The sequence below is a fragment of the Hevea brasiliensis genome, chromosome 14 (assembly GCF_030052815.1).
Source record: "Hevea brasiliensis isolate MT/VB/25A 57/8 chromosome 14, ASM3005281v1, whole genome shotgun sequence".
NCBI classification, from domain to species: domain Eukaryota; kingdom Viridiplantae; phylum Streptophyta; class Magnoliopsida; order Malpighiales; family Euphorbiaceae; genus Hevea; species Hevea brasiliensis.
The window spans coordinates 30,781,700-30,808,835 of record NC_079506.1 but is presented as its reverse complement, the minus strand read 5'-3'; the positions used below and the strand labels follow the sequence as shown (position 1 = coordinate 30,808,835).

At 34.6% G+C, this 27,136-nt stretch overlaps 1 pseudogene; it reads left to right on the top strand.

The window, feature by feature from the left end:
- LOC110663595 (ammonium transporter 1 member 2-like) overlaps positions 1–18,807 on the top strand; it is a 43,020-nt pseudogene extending 24,213 nt beyond the window's left edge.
- The last annotated feature ends 8,329 nt before the right edge of the window (positions 18,808–27,136 follow it).

The window sequence follows — 27,136 nt, the reverse complement described above, 5'->3', positions numbered from 1 at the left end:
TTTCTCTCCTTTTCTTGTCTATTTAATTGCAATTAAATTTTTAACAACATTTATTCATATTTTATGTTATATAAATTATTTATTTAACTGGAAAAGTTGGCCAAAAATCATCTTTGAAGATGAAATGACCAAAATGCCCTCCGTTTTGCTTAACGAGCCAAAATTGTCTATACCGATTGAAAAATTTTTCTAAACATTTTCTTGGCATTCTAATGCCATAAGAACCTCAATGACCCTTCTCTGGAGTCCCAATAATTATTTTATAATTTTTTCCCCGGGTCTAGGGTTGCTAACGGCCTTCACCGTCACTTCCCCTTCGGGTTACTCATCCCTAGGGTTTCGGCTCGTTTAACCTTAGTGTATTTGGTTTCTAAAATTTTTTCTTGATTTTTATGAGCATTATTTAGTTTCATTATAACTCCTCACTATAGTCTATTTATAATTTCAAACATTCTAGCTGCCCGGACCGATATTGGTTACTGGAACAGTAGACTGTACGAATTAGCTAAAGTGAGGATGTTACAATTATCATCAAAATAACTATGCAAAACAAGAGAAGTAGATCTGATGGCTTTGGCATCAACACTTGATCCATCACCAATCTTCAGCCTCACTTTTCTATGATCCAAGCTCCTAGGACTTACTAGTTCTTGCACATCAAAGATTATATGTGAATTAGAACCAGTATCAATGACCCAAGCAGAATGAGTATGACAAGCAATACTAGAATCTAAGAAACAAGAAATAGCCTTACCTTTAGAAGGTCTTGCCTTCTTGTTCTTTACCATCTCTAGGTATTCTGGGCAGTTTCTCTTCCAATGCCCATCCTTTTGACAGTGGAAACACATTCCCTTGTCAGTAGGAGCTGCTTCCACCTTCTTCTTCACTGTTTCGCTTTTTTTGCCCACTCTACCAGAAGGGCCAGGGGCAGAAAAGGGCTTCTTCTTGTTGCTTTTCTTCTTCTTTTTGGTCTTACTAGAAGAAGAAGAAGCAACAAGTACCACCTCCTTTCCCTTCCTGCCAGGCATATTGCCTTGGGCAATCATAAGAATGTTCAGAAGACCAGCCAAAGTGTGTTCTTGTTTAGTCATATGGAAGTTTGTGATAAATCTTCCAAAAGACTCAGGCAACGATTATAGGATCAAATCTGTCTGGAGAGAAAAGTCCATGGTAAAGTTTAATGCCTCTAATTGCTCTATAAATCGGATTATGTCATGGACATGTTCTCCCACATCCTGCCTTTCATGCATCTTCTTCCTGAATGGTTGTTTAGATATCTCATATCTTGCCATTTTATTGTTTTCACCAAACAACTCTTATAGGTGATGCAGAATTTCAAGAGAAGTTTGCATCTTCTCATGCTGCTTCTGTAACTGATTAGTCATTGAAGCAAGCATGTAGCACTTGAGCTGCATGTCATCTTCATGCCACTTTCTCAAAGTGTCATGTTTTTCTTCTGTGGCCCCAGGTGGCAGTGGACCAGGTATCTTAGAATCAAGAACGTATCCTATATGTTTAAGATTGAGCACAATTCTCAAATTTCTTAGCCAATCAGAGAAGTTAGGTCCCATGAGCCTATTCTCATCTAATATGTGAGATAACGGGTTGGACCTTTGTGCCATAATTATCAGATGTTATTACTGCAAAAAAAAAAAAGATTCAAATTAGTTATCTTGTATCAAGTAAATTAACTACCAATATGATTATGGTCTTTTAATCAAATTGGTCCTTCTACTAATTTGGCGAATTCTACACTTTCATAGCAGGAAACGGAAACCCTAGTTGGATGGATTTCTGTTGGGTGATTGAATTCTTATATATTGTTAAATATCCTCAAATCATATTTCTTGGATACCTTTAACAATACATAAGTGAACAACAGTTGTTCATCACATCTCATATGAAACTCAATCAATATATTTGGCCCCTAATACTCAAAGCCTCAGGTACATCCATTCTTGGCCTATCTTGTAATAGTTAAGTTGAGCCCACTAGGCCAGTGAGTATGGAAGTTTGAACCTTGATAACCTCAGGTACATCCATTCTTGATCACCAAAGTACCCACATAGTCACAACATCATATGCTTTAACAATTAAATTTAGAAAATCTCTTAGAGCATAAAAACCATCCCTATGTAACCATAGCCGACAGTTTAAGTGTCTAAAATTTCCAAATTTAATTTCCCTAGTGGAGAGCTATGATATAATTATCATAATTATACCATTACCAATTTAATCATTTGATTGGAAGATTTTATGGTTGGCTTAATTACTATTAAGGTCTCACTTTGCACATTATCCATTTGGCATGCATATATCACATACAAGCTTCTATTTATACACATCTTATGCATACATGGATAATTAAATAAAATGGTATGATTATGGACTATCTAAGGGATTCAATTCTGAGCCACTAAGAATTGAATTAGGGCATTTCCTTGGTGCATTTCATTTATTCTATTACAAGAGTTACTGAAGAAGTACATAAATCAACATCTTGATCTTGACTTCCTCCCACTGGTCCCACCAATGCTCTTGATCTCGTTGTCCTTCTTGCAATCCAATTACAAAGTGACCCTTGGCATGCCAAGGTGAATTTACAAGAATTTAGACTTTAGAGTCTTTAAATAAATGAAATTATATCCTATGTAATATAATACTTATATTACATGCCACTATGAATAAAATTAATTATTACATCCTAAAGAAAAATAATAGAAATAAATCTAATTATATTGGTCTTTTATTGTCCATGATCATCCATCATGCATATTAATATTTGACACTTAAACATAAATATACATTTTAAATTAAATTGAATTTGACATATTCAATTAAAACACAATTTGAATCTCATTCAAAATAATTTTAAATTTATGAACTTTTCCCAAATTTAATTTTCATGAAAACAATTTCAAAATTTATTTATATGATTGGAAATCCTAATTGAACCATTCAATTAGGTTTAGTATTGATTTTGGGTCACCATTTATACAACAATTGCATAAAAATCCCATAAACAGCCAAAAACAAGCCCCTGTGTTAAGAAAACACGCCCTTCATGTAAAACACACCCCATGCCCAGTCACACGACCTGTGTAACCAATTACACAGCTTGAGGCTCAGAATTACACGGGCCGTGTCGCGCGACATGCTCCTTGGTGCATGAAAGCACGGGTTGTCTCACATGACACGCCTGGGCTGTGCCAGCAAACCCAGAAACATGGCCCATGGCCTGAAACACTCCCAGGCCATGTTTTTTGTGGCAGAATGGGTTTTTCAATCCGAATTAAATTCAATTCAACCCAAACCCCATCCAATCATGCAATTAAGTCCTAAAATCAATCCTAATGGCAAATATAGTGGCTCTAATACATATTACTGGCATAGGGAAGTGTGTTTAGGGTTTTAGAAAATTGGAATTCAAAATTTTATCTAAAGTTCCATTCAAGCATACAAGATGAGTTATGAACCTAGCCAATCTCTAATGTCCTAAAGCATGTCAAAACACTCTTCTAACATGCATTTGGGATTCATTTGCCATCAAGGATCAATGTTTAACTATTAAACATACCAAACCCTAGCTAAAAGAGGGATTGTAGAAGACTAACCTCAAAGGCGCATAATCACACTTCCTATTCCCTTTGGTAATCTCCAAGAGCTTTAATTGAGGCTTCTCTAGCTTGTCCACCATAAGCTCCACCAAGTCACCAATGGCAGCCCCAAATCTCCCTTTTCTTTACTTGCCAACCACTTGTATGTGGAGCTTTTACTCTTGGTGAAGTTATATGGATGTATGAATGCTAGAAACACTTTTTAGAACTTTTGATTCAAGAGAAATTAAGCTTCATCTCAAGAATCAATGGAGAAAAGATGAAGAGAGGAAGAAGACCATTGTTGTCGTCCCACTTGAGAAGGAAGAAGAGAGAATTAGAATTAAATTAATTATTTAAGTGGTCTTCTTATCTCTTATATGGCATAAGACAAAATACATTTAAATGTATGCCACGTGTCACTTTAAGATTTAATCGTACTTTTTTCTTGTTTTAATCACATTATGACAAGTGTAAAGTCAAGATTAAATCTTCATAAAGTTGTCTTCCATTATGTAACACCCCCGTTTGCATAGCCTGGTAGATTTCACTGTTCCGGTGACCGGTGTCGGTCCGGACAATTAAGGGGATTAGAACTACACTTAAGACAACTAGAGAAACCATAAACACAAATAATTAGTAATGTTCAATTAGTTAAGTATAAATAAGAAAAACAGAACATAAGAAGTTAAACGAGCCGAGAGTCACAACGATGGGTGACCTCCTCGGGAACGACTGCGAAGTCATTTTAAACTCAAATTTCGAACCGTAAAATGTGACGCTGCAGTCCTTAGGACCGTTATGAACACAGTGGAAAAGAGAAAATCACGAAAAAGAATTGTTAAGCTAGTCAAATAATTAGGTCAGGGAGCCGGAAGAAATATGGAATTATTTGCAAACCGGGATGAACCGGCGAGGGGCAATTTGGTCAATTCACCCGAGAGCTGACTCCTGACCTAACTGTCAAATAAAATTGGAGAAAAGAGAATTTCAGAATCGAAAATTAAATTAAAGAACTAATAGAAAAATATGAAAAAAAAAGAGAAAAATGAAAAAAGTAAAAAGGGTAGTGACATCATCAAGGTGACATCACCTATGAGGTCATAAATAATTTTCATTTACTTAATATTTTGACTAAGTCAATTAAAGGTTAAATATCCAAAATAAAGAAACAAAAATCATTTTTGCTTCTTCTTCTTCTTGCTAGCCGAAACTCCTTCTCTCCCACCTCCATGAATTTCCACCATTAAAGAGTTATTCAACCTTGAATAACTTAATGTTCTTTCATTAAAATTAACTCTAAACCCTAGAAAACTTCTAAATCATCATAGAAAGGAAGAATAGAGGAAAGAAAAAGTGTGAAGTTGGAACAAAAAGTGAAGATCAAAGGCTTCACCTAAGGTTGGTATTCTAACCTTCAATTTCTATTTTAAATGCATATTTAGTTGTTGAAATGAGCTTAGAACTAATGAAATGAAAACAAATATGGGGGGGAGGGGGGTGGGGAGAAGGACAAACTGAATTTTCGGCCAGCTTGAAGAAGGGACATAATTTGTATGGTTTGAAGGTTTTGAATGAGTATAGAAACCTTAATTAATTGAATGATTAGCATTAAAACCATTAAATGTAGTTAAATACAATGATTTAGTGAGATTAGGGTTTGAATGTTAGGGTTTGTGAATCAAAATTTAGAGAAATGCATAAATGATGACTTTGACCTATTGTGAGCTGAAAAATGGTTAATAATGACCAAAGGAGATGTGTTTGAATTGTTGGAAGTGAAGCCAAATTCGGAGGTTGAATGGTCATGCTGCTGGCAGCATGACCAAACCAACTTTGAAGGACCAAAACGGAAATTTTACAAGTCCAATTGATATGCCATCAATTGGAGATGAAAATAGACATAAAATGCCACAATTTTCATTAAGGAACCATGGCCAAAAACTGACTAAAACTTAGTGAACCAATTGACCAAAGTGAAATGAGAGCAGGCTGCCACTGTACAAACTGACCAAATGAATAGTGTTTGTTCATTTGGTCATAACCCGAGCTAGGCAGGTCAGATTGACCTGAAATTTTACCAGTGGTTAGATCACATATAGACCTTAAACTTTCATGAAGAACACAAGTCCAGATTCTGCCAGCAACCAAGCCATTTGGCCACCCCAAGTTGGTGACTCAAATCTGCCAGCACCCAATTTTGCCTAGAAAATCTGGGTTATGTTCCATCCGGCAGCCCTGATTCAAAGGGGCATAACTTGAGCTACAAAACTCCAATTGGGGTGATTCAAAAATGAGAATAAACTTAAGACATTAAGGAACATTTTCTATGAAGGAACTTTTGCCCAATTCCAACAGTAAAATTACCAATGGAACAGTGCAACTTGGAGCACCAAAACTGAAAATTTGACAATTTGGCCAAAAGGATTTAAGCTATGAGAAAATGACCAAAACCAACAAATTTAATGACCAAAATGTGGTATGTGGGTGAAGTTGGAGTTCCCATACCTATTAAGCCTTAAAAAGTCAACAATTTGACTTGAATAGTGTAGTGAATAGTAACCCGAAACACAAAAACTTCGAGAGCGTCGAATTTAACGCAATAGAACTAGTAAAAATGAAGTTAAATTTATTTTTAGATTTATGCTAAGTTATGGTACTGAAACACTGCGAAACTGTGTGTTTCAACTGAAAAAGACTTAGAAATTTGAAGAGACTAAGTCAAGGCTTCAAGGCGACTCAAGTCAGGTTTGTGCACAATAATAATTGTTTAAATATTTTAATCTCAAAAATTTGACTTCTTTGATTAATTATGTACTGTGTTGCCATTTTGTAATCGTAAATGTGACTTTGGAAATTAATTAGACTTCTCATAAATTGTTTGAATAAATTGATTTGAATTGATTTTATGTTCACACTTAGCATGACAGTATCACATTATTCCTCCTCCATTTATGGGGTTGAGATCGTTTATTTTCCTCCCTCTCTGGCTTGCCAATTGAGGTTGTAGATCGGATGAGTACTTATTAGCTAGCTAGCCACCTCCCTCTTTGATTTCGATTAATGGGGTTGAGATTGCTTTGTCGTGGTGTACAACGCGGCATTGATCGGAAATTTTGTATCATGGCTTAAGTTGTGTATGACTTTGGCAACACTGTGTTTATGAAATTGTTTGACTAAACTGTGTTTAATAGATTATTTGACAAAATGATGTTGTTATGAACTTTAATATTTGTGAAATGTGATTGAGAAACATTTAAATTGTGTTTGGCAATGAATGATTTATTTATTGCATTTTAAATTTTTTATTGTGCACCACTGAGTATTTTATACTCAGCGATAGCTTATTTTCTTGTCATGAGATAAGAGCAGGAAAAAGCAGAGTGAGCTCTCATCGAGTTGAAGATCACACCAATCTTTTGTACGGGTATTATTTTATACCCTTGTAATTAAATTTTGATGTAAATATGGAAATGTTGTATGTATCAATGAAAGTTGAGCAGTTGTAAGTAAATTGTAATAATATTTTTTTCGGATTTTCTTCTGTAAATTTAATATTTGTACATATAAATTTCCTGCTTTATGCTTTGGGAATGGAAATATTAAATATTTTGAGATGAGAAATCTTGAATTGTATTGTGAAATTATTTTGAAGTGTGTTGAACTGAGTTGATTGAGTTATTGAAGGTTGGGAGTTGTGAAATATTTTTGGAAGTGTTTTTTTTAGGTAATTGAAGAACTGTTTTCTCCAGTTTTCAAACGGAACTCTGTCAAAATTTTTATAAAATTTGCGGCAAAATTTAAAATGAACAAAATTTTTACTAGTATTTAAGCTTTGAATAAATAGTTTTTAATTCACACTAAAATGCTCACCACTTCCAAAATGTAAGAAAATCGTTTTAAAATCCCTTGTAGGGTACTTAAAGAGTTATCGGTAGGTGAAGTTCGGTAGTTCATTAAGTATTCTATGGGATCATGTTATGCCTTACGGAGGGGTAAGGTGTGACATGTTTTAGTGGTATCAGAGCATGGTTTTTCAATAAATTTTGACTATGTGTATGAACATTTTATTGATAAGTACAACTGCTCAAGTGTCTTTAATTGATACATATGACATATTTACATCATGAATATGCACTAACGGAGGTCAACCTCCTTGTGTTTAATCTCAGGAAGTAGAAATTTTGAGAAAACGGAATGGAAGGAGTAGATCATTCCGAGGAACAATCTGTTGAGGCTGAGGTTCAAGGGGAAGCTCAGCACTCCAGAACGTGAGTGGGTCAGCCACTTCAGCACCTGCTCCAGCACCGCAATTCCCTGCTCAATTTGTACAGCAGATGGCTACGTTCTTCCAGCAAATGGCGGGTAATGTGTCACCCCAAGCTCAGATGCCAGTACCTGTAGCACAACCACAGCCCTCAGCTCGGCAATATGAAAAATTGATGAAATTTGGGGCTACCGAGTTTAAAGGTACTGTGGATCCACTGGAGGCAGAACAGTGGTTGGAAAGAATGGAACGGGTTTACAGAAAACTGCAGTGTACGGAAGAGATGAAGTTTGAGTATTCAGTATCTCTTCTCCAAGGGGATGCATATGAATGGTGGAAGACCATTCCCCACAGCCTGGTTGAGCCACCTGTACTGACATGGGCAGACTTTCTGAGGGAATTCAGGCAGAAATGGGTTCCTGATGCATATGTAGATAAGAAATTGCAAGAATTCCTGAGTTTGAAGCAAGGGGACCGAACCATAGCAGAGTATGAGAGAGACTTCTCAAGGCTAAGCCACTATGCTGGAAGCTTAGTCTCCACCCCTAGAGACAGATGCAAGAGGTTTGAGTCTGGGCTAAGGCCAAGTCTGAGGATGCAAGTCGTGGGTTTCAAACATCAGAATTTCGCTGAATTAATCTCACAGGCCTTGGAACTGGAAAGGATAGAATCAGAAGGGGCAGTGAAGAAGGGTCCTCAAGAGAAAACTGAAAAGACTACGGGGCAAACATCTGAAAGTGGTTCTAGAAAGAGGAAACAGTTTGGGGGATCTAGCTCCCGTAAATCTGGCAGAGGCAGATTTTCTGGCCAAAGACCACCCCGGTCACCACCCAACAAGCTTCTCGAGGATCTCTATCGATGCAGCGGTGTGAAACTTGTGGGAAAACTCATGGCGGGGTTTGTTTCAAAGCTACTGGCGAATGTTTTAACTGTGGAGGGAGCGGACATTTCACGAAGGATTGCACTAGTCCGCGCCGGCCTGGATCTTTTGCTACATCGGAAGGATCAGCCCAAGTCTCTGCCCCTAGAGGGTCACCATCAGCTGCTAGAGGTAGAGGCAGAGGTAGGGGTCCTGGTAGCACTCCTGGAAGTCAGAGCATTGTTAACCAGCCAATATCCAGTGGCGCACCAGTCAGAGTGTATACTATGCATTAGAGGGAGGAAGCTGAAACATCAGACGTAGCAGCTGGTATTTTCTCCATCCTTGACCAAGATGTGTATGTGTTATTTGATCCTGGCTCCACACATTCATATGTCAGTGCTAGTGTGATGTGTTCTACTGCTATTCATTGTGTACCAATGGACTATGATGTGCTAGTAACCAGTCCATTAGGCCTGGAGGTCAGGGTAAATAGGTTATATAGGGACTGTCCTTTGGTGATCCAAGGACACACCTTTTTGTCTGATTTAATTGAAATGCCCTTCAGAGATTATGACATTATCTTGGGCATGGATTGGTTAGCCAGGCATCACGCCAAGATTGACTGTAGATTGAAAACAGTCACTTTTGGTCTTCCTCAGTATGGTGATGTAGTAATACATGGGGAGAGGCAGTTATTGCCTTCAAACATCATTTCAGCTGCACTGGCCAGAAAAATGATTAGAAAAGGGTGTGAGGCATACTTGGCACATGTGATAGACACCCAAGTGGGGAGTCCAAAGATCGAGGACATTCCTATCAGATGTGACTTTCCGGATGTATTTCCTGATGAATTGCCAGGATTACCTCCAGAAAGAGAAGTGCAGTTTGAAATTGATGTTATGCCTGGTGTGGACCCAATCTCCATAACACCATACAAAATGGCACCAGTAGAACTAAAAGAATTAAAAGTGCAGTTGCAAGAGCTGCTTGATAAGGGCTTTATCCGCCCTAGTGTGTCACCTTGGGGAACGCCAGTATTGTTTGTAAAGAAGAAAGATGGCACTCTCCGGTTATGCATTGACTATAGTTGAATAAGGTGACAATAAAGAACAGATACCCATTACCCCGCATTGATGACTTGTTTGATCAGTTGAGGGGTGCAGCTGTGTTCTCCAAAATTGACCTGAGATTAGGTTATTATCAGCTGAAAGTACAAGAGCAGAGTATTCCTAAAACTGCCTTCAGAACCCGCTATGGCCATTATGAGTTCTTGGTCATGCCATTCGGGTTAACTAATGCTCCAGCTGCTTTTATGGATCTGATGAACACTATCTTCAGACCATACCTCGACCAGTTTGTTGTGGTATTTATTGATGATATATTGGTCTATTCGAGGAATGCAAAAGAGCATGATAGACATCTGCGGATTGTTCTGCAGACTTTGAGGGAGAAACAGCTATATGCCAAATTGTCGAAATGTGAATTTTAGCTGAAGGAGATATCCTTTTTGGGGCACATAGTATCAGCAGAGGGTATTAAGGTAGATCCTAGCAAGATTGAAGCTGTCCTTAATTGGAAACCACCCAGAAATGTCACAGAGATTCGTAGTTTTCTAGGGTTAGCTGGATACTACCGTCGATTTGTGAAGGGATTCTCTATGTTGGCATCTCCATTGATCAAGCTACTTAGAAAGGATGTGAAATTTCAGTGGACGAACAAATGCCAGCAAAGTTTTGATGAATTGAAAAGATGTTTAACAGAGGCTCCAGTCCTGACTTTACCCACACCGGGTAAAGAATATACATTTTACAGCGATGCTTCTCACAACGGGTTAGGTTGTGTGTTAATGCAAGATCAAAATGTCATTGCCTATGCATCACGCCAGCTAAAACTGCATGAGAGGAATTATCCGACACATGATTTGGAGCTTGTAGCTATTGTGTTTGCTCTTAAGATCTGGAGACATTATTTGTATGGGGAGAAACGTTACATCTACACAGATCATAAGAGTTTGAAGTATTTGGGCACCCAAAAAGAGTTGAATTTGAGACAGAGGAGATGGTTAGAGTTGATAAAAGACTATGATTGTCTGATAGACTACCAGCCAGGGAAAGCTAATGTGGTGGCTGATGCCCTAAGTCGCAAGACTATGGCAAATCTACAGGTTACTCCTTTGTCTTTAGTACATGAGTTGAGATCATTACATGCCAGTCTAGAGATTTATGATGAGGGGCAAACAGCAGTTGCATGGCATGTACAGCCAGTGTTAATTGATCATATCAGAATGGCTACTTAGAATGATGAAAGGTATTAGAAGTTATTAAAAGAAGTTCAGCAGGGCAAGAAACCAGAGTTCTCAATCAGAGATGATGGTCTATTGCTACACAAGGGTAGAATATGTGTTCCTAATGATGTTGATTTGAGGCAGATCATTTTGAAGGAAGCACATGAGTCTCCTTTTTCCATGCATCCTGGTGGTACAAAAATGTACAAAGGGCTAAATGAGCATTACTGGTGGATGGGTATGAAGAGAGATGTGGCAGAGTTTGTATCTAAATGCCTGACTTGTTAGCAAGTAAAGGCAGAGCATCAAGTACCAACTGGGTTGTTACATCCACTACCAGTGCCAGAATGGAAATGGGAAAGAATAACGATGGATTTTGTAATGGGACTTCGGCGGACACAGAAGAGTCATGATACAGTATGGGTCATTGTCGACAGACTAACTAAGTCTGCTCATTTTACGCACAACGAATGGACTACGCTTTGGGACAGATTGGCCGGGTTGTACATTGATGAGATTGTGAGTTTGCATGGAGTGCAAGTATCCTTTGTATCGCATGCAGATCCTAGGTTCACTTCTAGATTAGGGTAGTCTTCGAAGCTCTAGGAACTAGATTGAACTTCAAGATCGGCATTCCACCCACGCATGCATGGCCACCGAGAGGGTAATTCAGATCTTGGAGGACATGCTACGGGCTTGTGTGATTGAGTTTGAGGGTAGTTGGGATACACACTTGCCTTTGATTGAGTTTACTTACAACAACAGCTACCAATCAAGCATTGGGATGCCTCCATATGAAGCTTTGTATGGCAGAAAATGTAGAACCCCGTTGTGTTGGGATGACGTGGGTGAAAGAAAAATGATTGGACCCGAAATTGCTCAACAGACTGAAGAGAAAATCAGGGTGATCAGAGGTCGACTTAAAGCTGCATCAGACCGTCAGAAGTCCTATATTGATTTGAAAAGAAGGGATATTGAGCATGTAGTGGGTGAGAAAGTGTTCCTCAAAGTTTCTCCTTGGAAGAGGATTATGAGATTCGGCAGGAAGGGGAAACTAAGTCCTCGTTTTATCGGGCCATATGAGGTATTGGAAAGAGTGGGTCCTTTGGCTTATCGTTTGGCACTACCTCCAGAGTTGGAAAAGATACATAACGTCTTCCATGTGTCTATGTTGAGGAGGTATCGATCAGACCCATCTCATGTACTATCAGTAGAAGAAATTGAAGTGAATCCAGACCTCACATATGAAGAAGAACCCATAAAGATTCTGGCTTATGAGGTGAAGCAGCTACGGAACAAGCAGATACCATTGGTAAAAGTGCTGTGGAACCATCATTCGGGCCAAGAAGCTACTTGGGAACGAGAGGAGGACATGAGGAGACAACACCCACAGCTGTTCAGAGATTGATACCAGGTAAAAATTTCGAGATGAAATTTATTTTAAGGGGGGGAGAATTGTAACACCCCCGTTTGTATAGCCTGGTAGATTTCACTGTTCCGGTAACCGGTGTCGGTCCGGACAATTAAGGGGATTAAAACCACACTTAAGACAACTAGAGAAACCATAAACATAAATAATTAGTAATGTTCAATTAGTTAAGTATAAATAAGAAAAACAGAACATAAGAAGTTAAACGAGCCGAGAGTCACAACATGGTCGACCTCCTGAACGCATCGAAGTCGTTTTAAACTCAAATTTCGAACTGTAAAATGTGACGCTGCAGTCCTTAGGACCGTTATGAACACAGTGGAAAAGAGAAAATCACAAAAAAGAACTGTTAAGCCAGTCAAATAATTAGGTCAGGGAGCCGGAAGAAATATGGAATAATTTGCAAACCGGGATGAACCGGCGAGGGGCAATTTGGTCAATTGACCCCGAGAGCTGACTCATGACCTAACTGTCAAATAAAATTGGAGAAAAGAGAATTTCGAAATCGAAAATTAAGTTAAAGAACTAATAGAAAAATATGGAAAAAAAAAGAGAAAAATAGAAAAAGTAAAAAGGGTAGTGACATCATCAAGGTGACATCACCTATGAGGTCATAAATAATTTTCATTTACTTAATATTTTGACTAAGTCAATTAAAGGTTAAATATCCAAAATAAAGAAATAAAAATCATTTTTGCTTCTTCTTCTTCTTGCTAGCCGAAACTCCTTCTCTCCCTCCTCCATGAATTTCCACCATTAAAGAGTTATTCAACCTTGAATAACTTAATGTTCTTTCATTAAAATTAGCCCTAAACCCTAGAAAACTTCTAAATCATCATAGAAAGGAAGAATAGAGGAAAGAAAAAGTGTGAAGTTGGAACAAAAAGTGAAGATCAAAGGCTTCACCTAAGGTTGGTATTCTAACCTTCAATTTCTATTTTAAATGCATATTTAGTTGTTGAAATGAGCTTAGAACTAATGAAATGAAAACAAATATGGGGGGGGGGGGGGAGGGGGGGAGGACAAACTGAATTTTCGGCCAGCTTGAAGAAGGGACATAATTTGTATGGTTTGAGGGTTTTGAATGAGTGTAGAAACCTTAATTAGTTGAATGATTAGCATTAAAACAATTAAATGTAGTTAAATACAATGATTTAGTGAGATTAGGGTTTGAATGTTAGGGTTTGTGAACCAAAATTTGGAGAAATGCATAAATGATGACTTTGACCTATTGTGAGCTGAAAAATGGTTAATAATGACCAAAGGAGATGTGTTTGAATTGTTGGAAGTGAAGCCAAATTCGGAGGTTGAATGGTCATGTTGCTGGCAGCATGACCAAACCAACTTTGAAGGACCAAAACGGAAATTTTACAAGTCCAATTGATATGCCATCAATTGGAGATGAAAATAGACATAAAATGCCACAATTTTCATTAAGGAACCATGGCCAAAAATTGACTAAAACTTAGTGAACCAATTGACCAAAGTGAAATGAGAGCAGGCTGCCACTGTACAAACTGACCAAATGAACAGTGTTTATTCATTTGGTCATAACTCGAGCTAGGCAGGTCAGATTGACCTGAAACTTTTACCAGTGGTTAGATCACATATAGACCTTAAACTTTCATGAAGAACACAAGTCCAGATTCTGCCAGCAACCAAGCCATTTGGCCACCCCAAGTTGGTGACTCAAATATGCCAGCACCTAATTTTGCCCAGAAAATCTGGGTTATGTTCCATCCGGTAGCCCTGATTCAAAGGGGCATAACTTGAGCTACAAAATTCCAATTGGGGTGATTAAAAAATGAGAATAAACTTAAGACATTAAGGAACATTTTCTATGAAGGAAGTTTTGCCCAATTCCAACAGTAAAATTGCCAATGGAACAGTGCAACTTGGAGCATCAAAACTGAAAATTTGACAATTTGGCCAAAATGATTTAAGCTTTGAGAAAATGACCAAAACCAACAAATTTAATGACCAAAATGTGGTATGTGGGTGAAGTTGGAGTTCCCATACCTATTAAGCCTTAAAAAGTCAACAATTTGACTTGAATAGTATAGTGAATAGTAACCCGAAACATAAAAACTTCGAGAGCGTCGAATTTAACGCAATAGAACTAGTAAAAATGAAGTTAAATTTATTTTTGGATTTATGCTAAGTTATGGTATCAAACATCTAAACCTGTGTGTTTCAAATTTGAAAAGACTTGGAAATTCGAAGAGACTGAGTCAAGGCTTCAAGGCGACTCAAGTCAGGTTTGTGCACAATAATAATTGTTTAAATATTTTAATCTCAAAAATTTGACTTCTTTGATTAATTATGTACTGTGTTGCCATTTTATAATCGTAAATGTGACTTTGAAAATTAATTAGACTTCTCATAAATTGTTTGAATAAATTGATTTGAATTGATTTTATGTTCACACTTAGCATGACAGTATCACATTATTCCTCCTCCATTTATGGGGTTGAGATCGTTTATTTTCCTCCCTCTCTGGCTTGCCAATTGAGGTTGTAGATCGGATGAGTACTCATTAGCTAGCTAGCCACCTCCCTCATTGATTTCGATTAATGAGGTTGAGATTGCTTTGTCGTGGTGTACAACGCGGCATTGATCAGAAATTTTGTGTCATGGCTTAAGTTGTGTATGACTTTGGCAACACTGTGTTTATGAAATTGTTTGACTAAACTGTGTTTAATAGATTATTTGACAAAATGATGTTGTTATGAACTTTAATATTTGTGAAATGTGATTGAGAAACATTTAAATTGTGTTTGGCAATGAATGATTTATTTATTGCATTTTAAATTTTTTATTGTGCACCACTGAGTATTTTATACTCAGCGATAGCTTATTTTTCTTTATGCAGATAAGAGCAGGAAAGCAGCAGAGTGAGTCACATCGAGTTGAAGATCACACCAATCTTTTGTACGGGTATTATTTTATACCCTTGTAATTAAATTTTGATGTAAATATGGAAATGTTGTATGTATCAATGAAAGTTGAGCAGTTGTAAGTAAATTGTAATAATATTTTTTTCGGATTTTCTTCTGTAAATTTAATATTTGTACATATAAATTTCCTGCTTTATGCTTTGGGAATGGAAATATTAAATATTTTGAGATGAGAAATTTTGAATTGTATTGTGAAATTATTTTGAAGTGTGTTGAACTGAGTTGATTGAGTTATTGAAGGTTGGGAGTTGTGAAATATTTTTGGAAGTGTTTTTTTTAGGTAATTGAAGAACTGTTTTCTCCAGTTTTCAAACGGAACTCTGTCAAAATTTTTATAAAATTTGCGGCAAAATTTAAAATGGATAAAATTTTTACTAGTATTTAAGCTTTGAATAAATAGTTTTTAATTCTCACTAAAATGCTCACCACTTCCAAAATGTAAGAAAATCGTTTTAAAATCCCTTGTAGGGTACTTAAAGAGTTATCGGTAGGTGAAGTTCGGTAGTTCATTAAGTATTCTACGGGATCATGTTATGCCTTACGGAGGGGTAAGGTGTGACACATTATGGGAAGACAAGTGGCACATTCACATGGTGCCACGTGTCACCATGTATATTGAATTTTGAGTTTTCAACCCAAAATTGTAATTTCTCCCTTAAATTAATTTATATCACATATAAATTAATTTATTAATTAATCTCATTAATTAATTTTATAATTAAATTTATATTTAAACTCTTTAAATATAAATCTAATTTATTTAATACATCCAATATCCAAATTTTAGTTTCAAGACATGCTAGGGACTTTGCAATCTTATTGCAAATCAAATCTATTTAATTAATTAATTAGACTCTTTTATTAATCAATTAAATCATAATTAACTTGGTGGTTAACTTGTATAAGTGTGTGACTTACTAGTGTAACACCCCGAACCTTCGAGCTCTGAATAGTACCATTTTTGGTCTGTGACTTGTACTATTCAAAGATACCTTGAGGACCAAAAAAATAAAATAAAAATTTATTGAGATAGACACAATAAAAAATTTAAGTGACAAAAAAATATAAAGACTCACCGAGTATATTGAAAAAGAGGGATTATGACCCAATGAGGGGCATTTTAGTCAATTCACCCCAAGAGTTGACTTTTGACTAAAATGAAAATTAAATTAAATGAAAAATAATATATTAAATTATGAAGAAATTTAATGGAAAAATTAAGTGTAAATGTAAAAAGAAAAGAAAAGGAATAAAAATTTAAGTTTAATTACTTTTATGACACAATTAAAATTTTAATTTAAATAAATTAATTTTTGAGGATAAATATATAAGAGACAAGAGACTTAACTAAAAATTAAAAAAAGCTATTTTCCTTCTTCTTTTCCCCATTGTGTCACCCCCATAGTTCTCTCTCTTCCTCTCACTTTTTCTTTCTTCTTCTTCACCCTTTCATTAACAAATGTCCTCAACCATTGATTCCCCACATTTCTTCTATTAATCTTCCACCAAATTAATAGAAAAAAGCCCTAATTAAGTATCAAAGTAAAGATTGAGAGAAAGAAGAATAAGAAAGAGTAAAGAAAATTCAAGTTTGGGAAAAGCTTCCTTAAAGGTAAGTTATTTCTCTAATTTAAATTCATTGTGTATGCATAGAATTAAGGATTATTTATGGGAAGTTCTCCATTCCACCTATGGGACAAAACCGTGAGGCTTATAGCCAAAGTAGACAATTCCTCTAATGGTTGGAGCCCGACCATTACAATTGGTATCAGAGCCTCTCGCGTGTCCTTTTGGGCGATGGTGGGGCAAACCTCAGCAAGGACGCTAAGTCCCGAAAGGGGGGAAGAAAGGTCCCTTAGGCAAAAATCACATCGGCAAAGCACGGAGATTGTCTTGGGTTCAAAAAGTAATGACATATAAAATGGGGGAATTAATCACTAGAGGCGCCTTTTGGTGGAATGGCCTGGATAGTTGGAAGAACTCCAGGGTTAAGTGTGCTCGCTTGAGAGAAATCCTAAGATGGGTGACCTCTTGGAAAGTTCTCCATTCCACCTATGGGACAAAACTATGAGACTTATGGCTAAAGCGGACAATTCCTCTAGTGGTTGGAGTCCGACCATTACTATTGGGCTCATTACTAATTGATAATGAGAAATGATATATTATCTCTTAATATCATTGGAACTCTTCCTCACTGTAAATGATTTCTCTAAATCATTTTAGGTATCTCATAGACCATGGTTGACACCTAGCGTAGCATACCATGGTCACCCAACTAGTAATAAGGAATACCTTAATCACGAACCTTTAATCATACGTCACTGTGCACTAAAATTCCTCCGTATGATGTCCCAATCCCATTAAGGGTCATGGTAGAGTTAAAGCCCTTATCATGGAATCTTATGCACTCATTTGAAATTTGATTCTTGACATATAAGACTTTACCATCAGGAAACATCTTTCCTGATAAAGTCATCTGTCCTGGCTAGGAACTTAATCTTGTTAAGAATAGCTCAAATCCGCATAGGACTTTTAACCCTGTTTACTCAAGGCTACGGATCCCCTCTTGACTGAACACCTGTCCCAACATATAACTAATTTGAGCTAACACACACCGGGATATCTGTGCGCAGTATAGATATGTAAGTGGTATTAAACTCAAACCACCTATCTAAAAGACAACCGTGTCATCTCAGGTTTAAGGACTATATGCACTAGATGACACAGATAACATTTTATTGACTTGAGTAAATGCCATGTACATGTTATCTGTTCATCAAAAGTTCAGCCTACTTATCTCATAAGTGCCCACTGTGTTTATCCTGATATCTCATATCAGATGATATAGGACTCACCATTCCAATGGAAATAAACAAGGGTGACAGCTCTTTGGATATAATGTGCCCACCAAAATATCCTTTAGCTGTGAACTTTGATATATAGCAAATGTCCCATATATTTTGTCGCTCATATTCTTATATCATAAGAATAGAATATATAATATATTGCTAATGGACAATTTGAAATAAATATGATATTATACATACACAACATTTAAATGAAATGTTTATTGTCATTAATATATTTATAATGTTATTTACAAGTTACAAGATTAGTGCATGCTCTAGGGCACACACAAGTAACACAGATCATCTAGATTTTGGTGATAACAGGTTGGGTGATGGTGACAATAGGCCCACTATTCTATGGGCTTAAAAAGTTGCGGTTATTAAGGATCTCAAGTGAGAATGAGATGGCAAGAATTGATCTGAGTAGGCATGGAGGATTTGCTTATGTATACCATAATAAGGATGATTCATCACTTAAGCCTTCATTTATCATGAGAAGGATTGAGCCCATTAGTGAAAGCACACAAAATCATCAGACTTCATCAATAATGATCAATGTTTAAACAAATTTCTGTCACTTTCTTTAAAAATTGTCTTTTTCTCCCTGCGTTGCAGTACCGCTATAGTAAGGGCTAAGGGTGTTTGATAAATGTAATACCCCTTACCTGTCTACAGTGTAGCTGAGCAAGGCGTGCTACACGGCATGCCTGAGCACCTAGTATGTGATTATCTCATTTTTTGAACTCAATTTGATTTAAGAAGTCTTTTATGTAAAGTTCATATTATATTGGTTCTATTTTCATACTTTAATAAAATTAGAGTTTCAAAAATGGTAATAAAAATCCGGCAAGGTACCGTCTGCATTTCGAATAAACTGTCCTTCTAAACCTATTAAAAACAGTTCAATATGATAATATCAACCTTCCAAATTCTATTTCAGTCTCAAAATTTTATAGTTTCAAAATACAATCCATCATAATTTATATTTATCTAAACACTCTCCATAAGAGTTTAATATGTACAAATTATTACAAACCTTAAAGTTTTATGATATCTATACATATTACATAACAAAATGTCAAAATACAATTGATAGCTCATTACACAAGATCCTAAGTCCTACCATGTATGCAGTGTAGTGCAGATGACTCTGGACTCCTGTGCAGATCTGATGTCTCACCCGGTCGTAGGTCTGCTGGGCTCCCCAGCTGTGTCTCCAATACCTACCCGTTACAAAAGCAACGCGCTAAGCAATTTTGCTTAGTGGTGCCAAATATAAAGAAATATACATTAAAATAAAGTAAATGAATTGTTTATAAATTTATGACATCGATATTCTTTATAGTTGTTGATTCTACTTTTATTTGCTAACCTTGCATTTTTTAACTAATTTTGGTGGTGCTGTATGTCAAAAGACTGGATTTAGCTATTTGAATTTAATAGTGCTTCAATTAACTGCCCGTGTAGCCTATTTACTGACCAGACTGGATAAACAGATATACAGGCACTGGGTACCTAGTACCTTGGGTCGTCACACCATCGATCACAAAAGTGTCTCCCGGTATACAAACAGTGTGGCTAAAAAGCCATATAGTGAATCTAGCGATAAGCAAAGTATAATAACACAATACATATAGCCGTAGGCTATTAAAGTCATAGTGTGGCATAATATGCAGTAAAAACACAGTATGGCGTAAAGCCATTTACAGAATAGCTGTCAGAATTCTATTGGCATGCTAACCTATCCAAACTAGTCAACTAGGCAAACTAGGGCACATTACAAATTAATTGTTAATTCCTCATTTTTTTTTTTAGTTTGCTAGTTATCATGTAATTCACAAGTCAAAATGTTGACCTTTTTAGGTAATATGGATAAGTTAATTTTAGCATCAATATGTCACAATTTGTAATTCAATATGCTGCCAATATAGTGCAATTTACCATTTTTACAAGTTGACATTCATTGCCAAATTACTTCAAGCATCATTGTATGTAAATGTCAAATTCTCAATTTTAGTGTGCTAGATTGGTCTAGCTTAAAGTCCTATTTCTCTTGGTTTTTAGCTTCTGGTCAAAGAAGTAAAATTGTAGCTCTATGTCTTATTGAACCTTTGAAAAAATTTCAATTTAGTCTGAGTTGTATAGACCAAGATATGGTCAATTTATTAAAGCTGGACAGATTACACCTTTAGTGCAAAATTTGGTCAATTTTAGGTCACATTTAGTTCTGGCAGTTTTGGTACCCAAATTTGTGCAAGCTATTTGACTTTGTTCTGGCCATTTTTGAGCTTTGGTATCTTCATAAGAATTGTAGCTCTATGTCTAAGCTATCCATGGTAAAAATTTTAGATCAATTGGACCTGTTTTGAGTGAGTTATGGTCATCCCAATGACTACTGTTCATATGGTCAAAAATCTGGGTTTGCAAGGTTGCCATTCCGGATTTGGTCATTTTTAAGGTCAGTTTTTAGGCAGAATTTTGGCAACATTTCTACATGAAAGTTGGCCTATTTGGTGTCTAGTTTCACCCCCCCCCCCTCCCATTGGCCTCATACCAATTGGGTTCCCAGTTTTGCACTTATGACCTAATTTAGGTACTGCCAACACACACAACCTGCATTTGAACATTACACTTCCAATTTTGACAATCCTCCTCCTCCCAATACTTCAATATTCAATCATGGCACTTCTATATATATTGTACACAATTTCAGCAAGCATTTTGGGCAGAATACTTAAGTGCTCAATGCACACAATACACCATTAAAATTCAACATTTACATCCACCCAAATTCAATGTACATCAACACTTATATTACACATACACTTCCATGACAATTATACAAACTGCCCACAATTCAACATCATCATATTTCATTAATAAATTTCATAAACTCACACACAAATTCATGATATTTAAGGCTGCCCAACATGGCAGTTTACTAAAGCATCAAAGTCCCACTTTTAAACCCTTAATTCAAGCACTAACATACACATCCTTAGACATTAACCTACTACAACTTCCATTTGAATTAATCAACCTTAAATCCTATCCATTAGAGATAAGAAAAACTCAAATACAACAAACCTTCATGGCTACCAAAAATGGACAAGTTCATATCTCAATATTTCCTTCCTTTCTCTTCTCCAAATTACTCACCTCAACCTAAACACAAGGTTTACTAAAGCAAGGGAGAGGATTTGGACAGTTACCACTTGTGGAGCTTGTTAAAACTTCACCAAATCTCTTCCTTTTTGTTGCCAATGGCTTCCTCAAGTTGAATGTGCAAGCTTTAATGAAGGAACCAAGTGGAAAAGAGGCTTAATTCAAGGTTGCATGAGCTTCCTCACTTTCGGCCATGGAGTTCCTTTCATGGTGGAATTTGGCTGGTTTGTGTAAGGTTGAAGATGAAGTGGTTTTTGCTGTCCCAAGGCTTATATTGGTGTCCCAAGATTCAAGTTAGTGGAGCACTAAGTTCCATTTTAATGTTTAATTATTCAAGGTTTCCTACTTTGTATATTTATCTTATTTTTTCACTATTTACATAATGTATCACAATTTAATTTTTCATGACATTTCTAAAGTGTAATATCATTTATTTTTAATGGGCATTGAGATCAAAAGGCAACTCTAGGTGTCAAATAATCAAAATGCCCCTTTTCGGGTTGTATCCTCGATTTTTCGGTAACACCAATTTTTGTCTGTTTCTCGATTTTTCGTTTTTCTTTATATTAATTTATTATTTTTTCTTTGATATTTCTAGTATCAATTACATTTCAATAAACCTTTGATTATGTCTCGAAATTTAATTTCGAGGGTTCTCCGCGGTCTTGGGGTCGACAACGGCCTTCCCGGTGCGGTCACCAATCGCTGCGTTGCCAGCTCGTTTAACTTAGTTTCATTTCCACTCTTTTATTTTTCTTTGATTTTTTTTGTATTTTCTTTTTATTTATTTTATCATTATATGTCTGTTCACTATCACCGAAGTGTAGTTCCAGACATCCTGACTTACCCGGACTGATATTAGGTCACCGGAGCAACAGAACATACAGAACATGTACAGTGGGGATGTTACAATAAAGATTTGAAAAAGAAAAGAAATGTGTAAGAGAAAAAAATATTAGGAGAATGTTTTTTGAGAGGGAGAGAATGTTGAGCTCTTTTAGTTCCCTTGTTTAAAGAAAAGGGTTGAATTATCCAAGTATAATTACTTTAATTTGTAAAAGCGAGACTCTTCTTTTTATTAATTAAAATTTAATTTTATTAAAAATATTTAAAAATTATTTATTTTAAATATATCAAATTGATATATATGTTATCTGAAAAAAAAAAAAGGCTCTTCAAATATGATAGTCATAACTCCTTAAATTTGAAACCTAAAGTTATCGATTTACATCCTTGATTTAACACAATCCCATAGAGAAAACTTAGCAAGTTAATCTCCTCCCATGACCCAGAATCTTCTCCCAAGTTGACTAATAAGAAGAATGATGGAGCTATGATGAATTTTCTCTTTTAAATGGAATTGATTCTCAAATTTAACGATAGCCACACCCACATTTAAAGTTTTCAAAATCAATGCTCAATTTGACAACTGTATCAATCTAGGAAAATGAAAATCAATAAGGGACTCTTTTTCTTTTGAGAAAATTACTATTTAGTCCCTATATTTTGATAAAACTAATTATTCAGTCTTTGTATTTTAAAAAATATATTATTTAGTCCCTGTAAAAACTTTCGTTAAATTATTTAGTTTCTGCGTCAAATTTTCTGTTAGTTAATATTGATCAACCTAATATTTAATTTTTCTATTTTAAATAAACTAATTAATTAGTCCTTATGTTTTAGAAAAATATATTAGTTAGTCCCTATAATTTGACTCTGTTAACTATTTAATTCCTTAATTTTTTTTTTATACCTAAACTATCATAATTCTCTTGTCTTTATTTCTTTCTTATCTTTTCTTATTTCTCTTTTCATGTTTTTTTTCCTTTACACCCACACTTCTCTCTCCTTTATTCTCTTTTTATTTTCATCTGTTAATAAAAATGGTGTAAGTTGTTTACACAAAAAAGTTAATTAGTTTTTTTTTTAATTTTTAAATAATTAAGGAAAATTATTTCTAAGTAGAGAAAATAAAAAAAAAGATGTCCAAAGAATTAGAATTTAAAAAAAATGTAAATTAAGATTTAGTCTTCACATAGCAATTTTTTTTTCATCTAAGAATATATTTTTCAAAATATATAAACTAACTAATTAGTTTCACTAATATAGAAGAATTAAATAGTCATATTTTTCAAAATATATGGATCAACTAATCAGTTTCTTTAAAAAATAGAGATTAAATAACAATATAAATAGTATAAGCAACGGAAAATTAGATGGAGGGACTAAATAGTTTAATGAAAATTTTTACAGAAACTAAATAGTATATTTTTTAAAATACAGAAATCAAATAGTTAGTTTTATCAAAATACAGAGACTAAATAATAATTTTTTTTCTTTTCTTTTTAATAATTGAGAGAAGATGTTGCTAACTTAATCGATGTTTGCTTCTAAGTAATATTATTATACTAAAACAACACTTAACTAATAATACTCAATCTGTATTATAATAAAATTTTGGTTACAATTTTCAAAGTCAACAAATTGATAACAAAATAAATCAAAATTTTTTTTGTAAATAAGTAATAAATTAAATGAAAAATAGAAATTATGTCTATCAAAATAATCAAATTTTATCAATTCTATTAGATTAAAATCCAATAATGAATGAATAATTAATTAATTTGCTTCCATATATTTTTTGTATACCATCAAATTTTCCGTGGAAAAATAAATTAAAAAAAGGGATTGAGGATATAAAAGGTGGAACCTACAATTACAGGTTAATGGCAATCAAATTGTTTTGCCACAATTCCCACTTGACAAGTACTTATACGACTCTCATCATCTTAACCACAAATTGAGGACTATATATTCTCTTGATTTTTCCCTTTTTAGCATGAATAATCCTCAAACACTAGATGTCACAATCAAGCCTCTTTTCTTGACCAGTTGAGTTTCCACAAATGCCAAAGATGTGGTACTCTGAGCTAATGGTCTCTGCACAATGCCCATATCTCATGTGCCTTTCTTAGGGTTCATCAATTACCATAGAATTTATGCTTAGGCAGTAGTGCCAAATCTTTGGATAAAATGAAATGTGAATATATATATATATATATATATATATATATATATATATAATTTTTTTTTTTGTTGAGCCTAAATCAAAATAGAAAACTTAATTTATGTCGGTAATCGACCCGTAACCCAAACTCATTAAAGGATAATAATTAGAGCACCGTTATAACTAAACTGTCCCATCGGTTGCTGGAGAGAACGTGCAAAGCTAAGCAATGCTAACGAGGCAAGGCTTAAAGGCAAATTAAAGAGTAAAGGAGAACTTCGTTACCACTGTCACCTATCGAAACTTCATGGAATCCAGATATTGATTTAAACCCAGGCCAAGAGAAGCACAAGAATCTTTGGAGCATCACAGATCTAGCAAAGGAAGGGGTAACAAAACTCATTGGCAACCCCCTCACGTCTTATGGCCCTACCTCGAAGCCGTTGAGATACCATACTTTCCAATGAACTTCCTCTCACCATTTTGAACCAGGAGAAAATGCATTGACGCTTGACTCCAGAACATGCAACACAACCATAATAGAAAACATAGGAACACAAGGCAACTTAAAATGAATCCTTCAACATAATCGACCCAGTTGCAACTTAAGCAAAAATCAATATTTATAACGCAAGGGGGAACTCACGCTGGGTCAAATGGAAGGAGGCCTTCCCCTGCCCTAGAGACCAACAAGTCACAGTAACGAGGCATAACCCTAGGTAAAGGAAAAGGAAAAATAGTGAGAAAGGAAAGGTTTTTTTTTTTTTTTAAGAAATATATTCAACGCAAAAAATAAATTTTAGAATAAATTCATGAGAAATAATTGATGACATTTGACTTATCAACAATATAAGGAATTATTAGATATTTTTTAAAGTAGTGAGCTTTTTAATTTAAATTTTATTGAAATTAATTAAATTAAAAAATTATAATTTTAGCAGCTAGTTTGCATTCCATAAAAATTTTTGGATGTGTGGAAAAAGAGGGTTTATCATGGAACTCCTTATAAGAGTATGCTTTTTGTTTTAGTTTTGCTTATATTATTTTTTAATTAAAAACGTGTCTTATATTGTTTCCAGAGAGAGTTTAATGGTTGATGTTTAAAGGAGGGTTTATTTCCGCAATTCAATTAAAATACCCTTTAAATACTTATAAATAATGTAAAAAAACATAATCTCATTTAAACTTATTGTTATAGTTATCTTATATTTTCCCATACTTTTTAGTCCACTAAAAAAAAGCAAAATTTTTAAAATATTTTAATTAAATTAAAAAAATTTGTAACCTATAAAAAAGGAATTTAGCACATTTATTTTTAATAAATTAATAATTTTCAAAATGAATTAAACCTTTTATATTTAAATTACCACTATCAACTATGCATTGTTAAATATCTTATTAAAATATAAAATAATTTTTCTTAGGATAACTGCAAAAAAAAAAAAAAAATACTTTTCAAATTTTTACAATTCTACCTTATACTATAAAAATTGTCAATTAATCATAAACTTTTTAACCCTTACCAATTCTACTCTACCCTTAACAAGTTGTTATCTCACTAATGGAGATAACACATCAGTTGCCACGTCATGCCAATAATAGGATATAACTGGTAAAGATTGAATGTACAAAGTTTAATTGGTAATTTAATTAGTATATGATATAATTGTAAAAAATTAAAAATACATGTTTTTTTTGCAATTTCATCTAAAATTATTAAAAATTATTAATTATTAATATATTTTATATAAATAATTTTCACACATACTTTACACGTTACTGTTTCTATTATAATCTAAAAACTAAAAAATAAAATTTTCCTTTATATTTACTATAAAAGTTATATATAATTAATTAAAATATAAACAACAACAATAATAACTAAGTTTGTAAAACTAGTTAAAATTGGATATATGAATTTTTTTTTTCATTCAATTATGTTCGGAATTAATTTTGTATCAATATTTAAAGGTTATAAATTTTTTTATTATTGCTTCTTTTCACATCATTTTAGGTATTTCCATTTTTATTTTTATTTCTTTTACTATTATTTTATCATTGTCACACCATACCCCTCTGTAAGGCATAACATGATCCCGTAGTATACCTAATGAATTACCAACTCCGTCTACTGATAACCCATTAAATACACTACAAGGGATTTTAAAAACTTTTTTTACTTATTTTACAGTGGTGAGCACTATTTACAGGTATTAAAAACTTTGGTGAACTGAAGTGAAATAATTAACTCATTTGATTTATTTGGAATTTCTGTAAAAATTTTGGCAAAGTGCCATCTGTATTTTGGACAAAACAGCTCTTCAGAAAACCTGTAAAAGACACTTCAATAATTTTCCAAATCTCAATTCCAATACATTTCTCAACACAACAATTTATCAACTCAATTCCATAGAAATTTTTCAAAGTCTGAGATAAGGAAATATAATACAATTTTTACAAGTCAAAATATCTCATAATTTACTTTACAACTCCAATGTACAATTTTAATTTACAACTGCTCAAGACCAAAAAAAACAATATGTACATACAGTGGTCATACATTACAGTACAAAATGCAAAAAGTGGTATACTCGTTATACCCGAAAATCTCTTGCTAGAGGTATATGCAGCCTAGTCTCACGCCTGTCTCTGCTCTCTACTGCGATAAAGAATAAAGCTATCATTTGAGACAATGTCTCAGTGGTGCACAACATTAACCA